The following is an 8,212-nucleotide window of genomic DNA, read 5'->3' as shown; positions in this document are numbered from 1 at the left end:
ATGTATATCCTAAAAGTGATGCTTGATGAAAATGTTGAATTACGGATAGATTATTGGTCACCTACTATACTCTCATGTTCCTATTGCTGACGGTAGAGATGAAGGAAATCGCAATTGTGGATTGCGGCCTTGTTATGAAAGTTGTAGGCTCAGTGTTTTTGTGTTGATAAAGATTACATAAGATCTTAAGGAATAATCCATCTACATTTTCTGGAGACACTACTACAGAAACTCCGATAGATGCTAGCTGGGAACCTGACATAGGTGTTGAATTTTCTAACCATCACCTTGCGGGTGGCACCAAAGTGAAGACTCAAGATATCGGTTCCTAAACTGGCACCTTTGAGGTTCTATGAATGAAAATAAAACGTCTGGATGCATTGGATCAAATTGAGCCAATGCTTCACGCTAAGATCTAAATCCCAATTCAATCAAAATCATGACAAAATCATAAAAAATAAATCCCAATCCAACACAAAAATTAAGTCCCAGTCCAAATGAAATCATAAAAAAAAACATATAGGGAAGGAGATGCAGAGGTGAGAGGATGATAGAGATGAAGGAAAATTTGTGTTAGACAAGATACAACGGCAGTTACGGAGTACATGTGTAGCTGACGTAAGGTATCATGTTTATTTTACTCATTGTAAATCGTTTGGAACACACGGGCACATTACTAACAAAGGTTAATTCTGCCACATATCGTATAAAACTAGTTATCATGTCATATGTTCATACCCACGCATGCTCTCAAAAAAATGCTTTGAGTAGATAATAAAACTGATATTCAGTATTAAACAGTTCAAATTTCTATTATTTGCATAACGTCTTATGCTTATGAAGTTAACACGAATAGATACCTTTAAATTTATGTGCTACGTATAGCCTACAGAATGATAGTGTCTCAACTGCGCGCGGTGAGCATTTTATGTTCTCTTGTTTGATCTTTCTATTCATTCATTTATGCGGATCAAATACTAAGATTATTCCATTTCCAATTTCATCTGTTTCATTAGATATCAAATTAACTAATTACCATATCCGTCCTAAAATATAAATATTTTTTCCCATCCAGTTATAAGGCAAAATCCCTTATAAAATAAAATTAAATGAGGTGGTAGGTTTCATGCATGTAATGGAGATTACATTGTCAGAAATGGAGTTTAGTATCTAGTAGAAACGTAGGTGGGCAGATGGCATAAGCTATGATTTAATATCTTCGTAAAAAGAGTAGGAATTGATATTTTGTGTGTGGCAACATATTATTCCGTCTATAATGTCAATTAGTTCTAACTATCTGGTATTGGAATGCTGTGGAAGTCTGCTTTACCAAAATTATTAAAGTTCATTGCTTTGTGGAAATTGCTCCATGTATAGTACCATATAAGAGTAGGTACAACAGTAGGCTATAAACCAACTGCAAATATATTTTAAGAAGATAGAGAGAAGAGCAGTGGGCTACAGATTTATAGCCAGCTATAGCACAGACTCCAAGACGCATTGTGTGTATGACAGGTGTGACCATATATTAATAGTATAGAATGTAACTATTATATAAATGAGCTATTAGATTAGCTATAGATGAATTAGCGCTAGTAGTTGGCTGCTCTAAAGCTGTTGCTAAACAAGGCTACTCTACTAATTTTTATTCTCACACACAAAAGCCGAAGCGCAGATACATCATCCTGTCTTCTACAATTGGCCCCTTCATTATGATTCAACCAGCATATCTCTTTATCTTGGAAATGGGTAAAGAATAGTCCAACTGACCAACTGCTACTACTTCTTTACTTCCTCCCTCTTATATTTTAAAATTTGGACAGTCTTCGAGATGCTAAACCAATAATATCTACAAAAGTAAAATGTCTTAAATAGAAAGAAAGAGTCGCATACTATGATAGTTCATTAATTTAATGATAAATATAGTAACATCAAATGTAAAAATTTACATGATTAATCTTTTTTTAATGTTTTGCTATTAATAGTCAAAATTTTAAAAGTTTGACTTGTCACTGTTTAAAAAATGCTTATATTTTGGGACGGAGGGAGTATATTATACTACTACGTGCCTATAACCTCCAGGGATAAGCAAAGAATCTGAATTTTGCTTTAGAAAAAGGAAGGTAACATAACCAAGCAAATGCCTAAGGGATCAAGTTCATTTGGAGGCGCATCATATTGTTAGCTCAGCGTTCTGCATCAACTGTTATCTCAAAATTATCCCTGCATCCGTGCTGCTAATACGAAGGTATGACAAACATTAATTTGATTTTCTTTGATCCACGATATTGGAGGACTAACATCATGTTGTATATGGTGCCCAGGAGTTGAACTGAACTGCTTGTCCTGGGTTAATCTTGGTGTTGTTTCTGCTGTTATCTGGTTTTGTATAAAGACAAGGTACCATGCATGTGTTCCGCGTCTAAGCTGCCATTGTATATCTTCCAGTTCAGCAAGAAGAATTAATAGTCAAGTTTATTTAGTCCATTGTTAGAATGCTAGCCAATCTTTTGAAATATTTCTTTCATATAATGTTGCGTTGGTGTGGACTACTAACATTTATCTCATGCTGTCTTAGGGACTGGAGGAATCTTCGGCTACTATATATCATGGGTTAGACTTCTTGGCATGAATCGTCCCTGCTCTACGATCTTCTCTGAAAGTATACACCATGGAACGTGAGGTACCATTCCGTATGTTAGCAGTACCTTTCAGAGAGAAGTAAATTTACTTAATAGTAGTGTGTTTTAGGTGAATTACTTTTCGTCGTCAATTGACTGGCGGTTCAAAGATTGCAGTTGTCTCGTTCTAATGATATCCAAAACATAGTGTGTATTGTGTACAACTCTCTCCGTCCCAAAAAAAAAAATCCAATTCTAAAGATAAATCTGAACACATGAGGAAGTAACAACACTACTAAATATACATAGGGCTTTATATTGTGATACTAGGGCCACATAATCTCCTTTTTACACAGTCGTTTGTTGATTAATTCATCCAGGAAAAGGTAGACGTTCAAAATAAAACCATGAAAATGTTGATGTGGCACATTGTAGTTGAATCTTGATTTTCCACACTAATTAAATATTAATTTGAGATTTTTTTTAGAAAACCCATGTAAGAAATTTTTAGTATGTATAGCACTTGTCACGAGCTGAGGTTAAAGTTTAACGCCAGCCAGCCAAAAGAGCTCTTACTAGAAAGAGCTGGTGAACACCAGGTCACGATCGCTGACGATGAAGATCGGAATGTCATGGAGACTGACCACCTCGTTGAAGAAAGCCCGTGGCACCGCCGTTGCCGTGTATGGGTGTCCCAGCAGGAAGACGTGAGCAGATTTGGATAGCCGAACGTTGACGGTGAGGATGACTGATTTCGATGCGTGGCAATCAGTTATGCCTAGAAATCTAGACTATCTTGTGTATAAATTTCTATCCAGGAATTCAGCTAGGATATACAAAACAACAAATTAATATAGAGATCAAAACATAAATAAAGTAAATAAAGTGTAAATATTTATCAAAGAGGCACTTAATTAGTCCTCACTCCTCTCACTGACAAGGAAGCAGCAGCAAAACCTAAGAATAGCATACTGAACCCTGACATCGACATACTAAATCTAAGAATAGCAGTCCAATAAAGAAAAAAACTCCTAAAACGAAGCCTTCAAGAAAGTTACACCGATAGAATGGTGATATTGTCCGATGCAAACGAATCTCTAAGATTTTCACCCGGAGAATTTCCTTGAAGTGAAGTTAAACAAGGGCTCCAATAGCAATGTCTTCAAGAAGGTGAACGACACCCGAGGGCGTCGCAATTGCTAGCACCAGCAAGCAGAGCACGACTTTCACCTCGGAATCCCCTTCAACCATAGCAACCATAGCGGAAGCCACCAAATGTCACCTGCACACCGAAGGTACCTGCAGTATTCACATCACCTGCACAACAACCGAACTCCACCGAGTGGCAGAGCTGGACTGACGGTGCCACAGCGCGGCCACACAGGCCGCCCAAGCTCTGTCGAGCAACCGACGTCGCCGCTGCCACTAGGGGCCCGGCCACACCCGACCCCAACTGAGGGCGCGCCGGGTTCTAGACCTACAGGAGCCAGGTCTGGCCGTCCCCCTCACACCACCACTGCCGCCCAACACCGCAACGCCGCCACCAACCCGGGATGGGAGGGCCAGCGCCGGACGCGGTGAGGCAGGCCGCCGGAGCTGGATGACCGGCGACACCCCAGATCCGCCCGGAGGAGAAGACCGCCAGCCCGATCCAGCCGTCCCTGCGCAGCTCTCGCTGCATGCCCGAGATGAGGAGGCCGCCGCCGAGTGGGGAGTAGTTCTTGGCACCGGAAGCCCTAGATCTGGAGAAAAGGAGGGAGGGAGAGAAGAGAGAGGAGGAAGAAGGGGAGATAAAGAAGGAGGGAGATGCCGCCACCGGCACCGCCGTCGCCGGTGCCGGCATCAGTGACGCGAGCGGATGCAGCCTGGGAGCCCTCGCGCACAAGGGCCGTTTGCCTCCCGTGTCGCCTAGGGCGAGCAACACGGGAGTCGGGAGTCGATCCCATTATAAGTGTTCTTGTTTGACTCAAGCCAATTAGATCTATGTTAAAGAAAACATAAAACAAAGTCCCCTTACCCTCCGGTATATTCCCCTCCTCCATAATTATGTACGCTCCTAATCTCTTTCCCCTTTAAATCTCCTCTCCTCTTCTCTCCCGCTCAATTCCTTCCTCTCTTTTTTTTAACTAACAAATTAATATAAACACGGATCCGATTATATGTGACGAGGTAAAAAAAATTAAAGACGTTTCCGTCGTTCGTAATAACGAAAAAGGGTGAAAAAACATGAAAACAAAAAAAGAAAAGTCAGATTCAGTCTATCTATCTTCCGAGTGCATCATAAGGCAAATAAAGCGATTATTATGTTGATTACAGGATGAGAATCAAGCGATTGAGAAAAAGAACCGGAAGAAAAATAAAAACATCACCGGGAAGCCACCAACGCCGTCGCCACCACCGGATCCGTCCACGGGGCGCTCGTCAGATCCCCTTGGTCGTCGCCACCGCCGCCAGATCCATCCGCGGCCGTCGCCGACGCCACCACCGCCACCGGAGGGATTGAGAAAAGAGGCGGTGGAGGGAGCCGCCGCTGCCAGATCCGCCCGCGGTTGCCACCACGGCCGACGGATCCACCCGCGGATGCCACCGACACCGTCATCGCTGTCGACGCCGCCGTTGGGACGGCGCCGCCGGATCTTGAGGGTGGAGAGGGCGCCATCGCCGAGAGGGATGGACGGCCGTCGAGGTCGATAGGTAGAGGGAGAGGGGAAGGGACGGCTGTCGCCGCCGTCTCCGCCGCGCCCGCCTTCTCCGCGCCGTGCCGGCGAGACGGGAGGGATTGGGGGAGAGGGAGCGGCGCCTCCGGATGGGAGAGGGGAGGGGAGGGGAAGCGGCACCGCTGGAAGGTAGAGGGGAGAGCCGGCGGCGGTGGGAGGGAGGGGGAGAGGCGGCGTCGGGCGGGGGAGGCGGCCGGCGGTGGGAGGGGGAATGGGGGACGGCGAGCCGATCGGGGAATGGGGAGGGTTAGGGTTAGGGTTTTGATTGATTTGGAACCGATCTGAGCCGTGCATCAAAACGAACGGCTCAGATCCATCGATCGTTGGGCTGGCCTGCATCACCGGACCGGACCACTTGGGCCGCACGCGAGCTGGTGGTCCAACACATTTGTGGTTACGGGCCGCACAGCAAGTGAGAGGAGTATGGGGAAATTATTTAGACTTTTGTCGCTTGCGGGTTGAAGAACATGGGCTGAAAATGGCTCAGAGAGGAAAGAAGGATTTTTATTTAAATAAATGCTGAAATGATGTTTGTATTATAAAAATTAGCAATTAAGCTCTATAAGTTGCAATAAAACTTCAAAAGGTGTAATTAATATGAAGAATTTAATAAAAATTAAATCCAACCATATCATTTTGTTTCTCACACTTACTTTACTTGTAAATTAGTTTAATTATATACCTACCTACTTAAAAAATACCCAAATATTCCAGAAAATTTGTATTTCATTTAATTAGAATTTAATATATTTTAATTCAATTTTCTCGTTTTTTCTTTCCGTGGCAACACAGGCATTTTTGCTAGTTAATATAAAAACCAGTCAATAGCTAGAAAGAGATCATAATCCATGAGTTTTCAGTTTATTTGAACGAATATTTTATTTATAATTTAATAAATAATTCAAGGTCCATATATACTATACTTAATTACTGTAGAAATATTAAATATGTAATAATAGTGGAATCGTCGCTAGTCAACCATTAGTCAAATCTATCTATCTAACTATCTATCATATACTAAATGTCCATTAAATTTTCTACAAATGCTCTTATATCGCTACTTGGCACTATAATAAATTAGAGAAATCACTATAAATTTTAAGAAAAAAAAACTAAACATCTAACTGTCTGTTTTCATTTGGGTCCATTATTTTTCAACAATCAGATCCATCTTAAAAAAAAGGCATCCCAACTCCTAACCAGACCCGTATCTATGAATTCTACGTACCAAATTACCCCTTTGTCCACCCCCGACCTCCCCACCCTTATTCACACCATGCTCTTTTCCTCCTTTTTTTTTGATAACAGGTAATTTGATTACCCGGCTTTTGGGAGAAAGCCAGACATAACAAGGTCTGAATACAATAACTTTAAGGAAAAACAGAGTAAAACTGGGGCTGCCAGTACCCATCACGCGCTAGAAAACTAAAACCCCAAAAGGCTTACAAACCCCGCCAAGAAGGACATCCAAACGACTAGGAAACCTCAACCCCAAGAGCAACATTACTGGCTTAAACACTAATATTGTCCGGTAGCACATTCACTGGACGTAGAGACTCCAGCTTAGCCTTCAGCTTCTCAAGCAGCGCGTTCAGAGCTTCGCGATCTCTTTCCTTTGACAGCAGCACCTTCCCTCTGCATCAAGGAAATTGCCTTGTACACTACCTGCAAAGGTGATTTCACTAATTTATTCTCAGAAACAAAGTCATTTCTTACCAACCACAAACCCCAGCACAGACTAGCACAAAGAAAAAGACCTAAGTTCACCCCCAATTTATCCTTAACAACTCTTATACCATCCCAAAAATTGGTTGGAATTAACCCCACCCCCCCCCCCCCAATTACCTCCATTACAGAGCACCAAGCAAAGCAAGCAATAGGACAAGTAAAAAGAACATGGTTAGTAGATTCAGTTCCCAGGCATATTTTACAAAATTTAGTACCCCTTCCAATTTCTCTGAACTAAGAGTTTAGCGCAAGGTATTCTCCCTCTCCCAGCCAAAAACAAGAAATGCTTGACTTTCAAAGGAACTTTGCACCCCCAAATCTCTTTCATCTCTTTGTCCACAACACCCCCAAACTTTAACAACCTATACATAGATTTAGTAGTGAACTTCTTATTCTTCTCATGAGGCCAAATTAAGCTGTCAGGCAAAACATCTAGCCTCACATCCTGCAGCAAACTTTTCAAAACGTCTAATTGAGCCTTGTCAGACTGATCTAGATTTCTTCTAAAGGACAAAACCCAATTAGGGGCACCCATAACCTCCTTAACCAAAAGATGTTGTTGATTATTCACCATATATAAGGAAGGAAACAAAAATTTTAGGGGAACATCTCCCAACCAAACATCCTCCCAGAACTGGGTTTTTTTCTCCATTACCAATCTTCTTAACTACCGAATAATTTAACCAGACTTTGCACTCATGAAGGCCTTTCCAAAACTGGGACCCCCCACTAGCAGAACTCCTGAGTACTTATTCCTAAGAACAACATAGCTCATATCCTGAGAGTTGCCTTCCAACTCCATGATCCATTTACTCAACAGGCAGATATTCATGGTCCTAGTGTCCAAGAATCCCAAGCCACAAAAGTCTTTAGGTCTACACAAGCCCTGCCACTTAATAAGGTGATATTTCTTCTTCTTCCCATTCCCCTACCAATAGAATCTCCCCTTACAGTGTCTAAATTTTTGTGGAACTCCTCAGAAAGCTTAAAAAATCCCATAGCATACATTAGGACACTGGACAGACAGGTATTGATCCTGATCTCCCTCCCCCCATAGGAGAGATGACCAATGTGCCAGGATTGCAATCTTTTCTCTATTTTTTGCATGATTGGAAGCAAATCCCTTTTCCCTACCTTACCAACCCC

At 42.2% G+C, this 8,212-nt stretch overlaps 1 long non-coding RNA gene across 1 annotated transcript; it reads left to right on the top strand.

The window, feature by feature from the left end:
• The first annotated feature begins 491 nt into the window (after nucleotides 1-491).
• On the top strand, nucleotides 492-2,845 carry LOC107279872 (uncharacterized). Its single transcript, XR_010735870.1, has 3 exons — nucleotides 492-2,248; nucleotides 2,325-2,400; nucleotides 2,579-2,845. It is a non-coding gene; the product is annotated as an uncharacterized lncRNA (long non-coding RNA).
• Nucleotides 2,846-8,212: the final 5,367 nt, after the last annotated feature.

Source organism: Oryza sativa, chromosome 1 (assembly GCF_034140825.1).
Source record: "Oryza sativa Japonica Group chromosome 1, ASM3414082v1".
Classification (NCBI taxonomy): Eukaryota; Viridiplantae; Streptophyta; class Magnoliopsida; order Poales; family Poaceae; genus Oryza; species Oryza sativa.
This window is presented reverse-complemented; position numbering and strand designations above follow the sequence as displayed.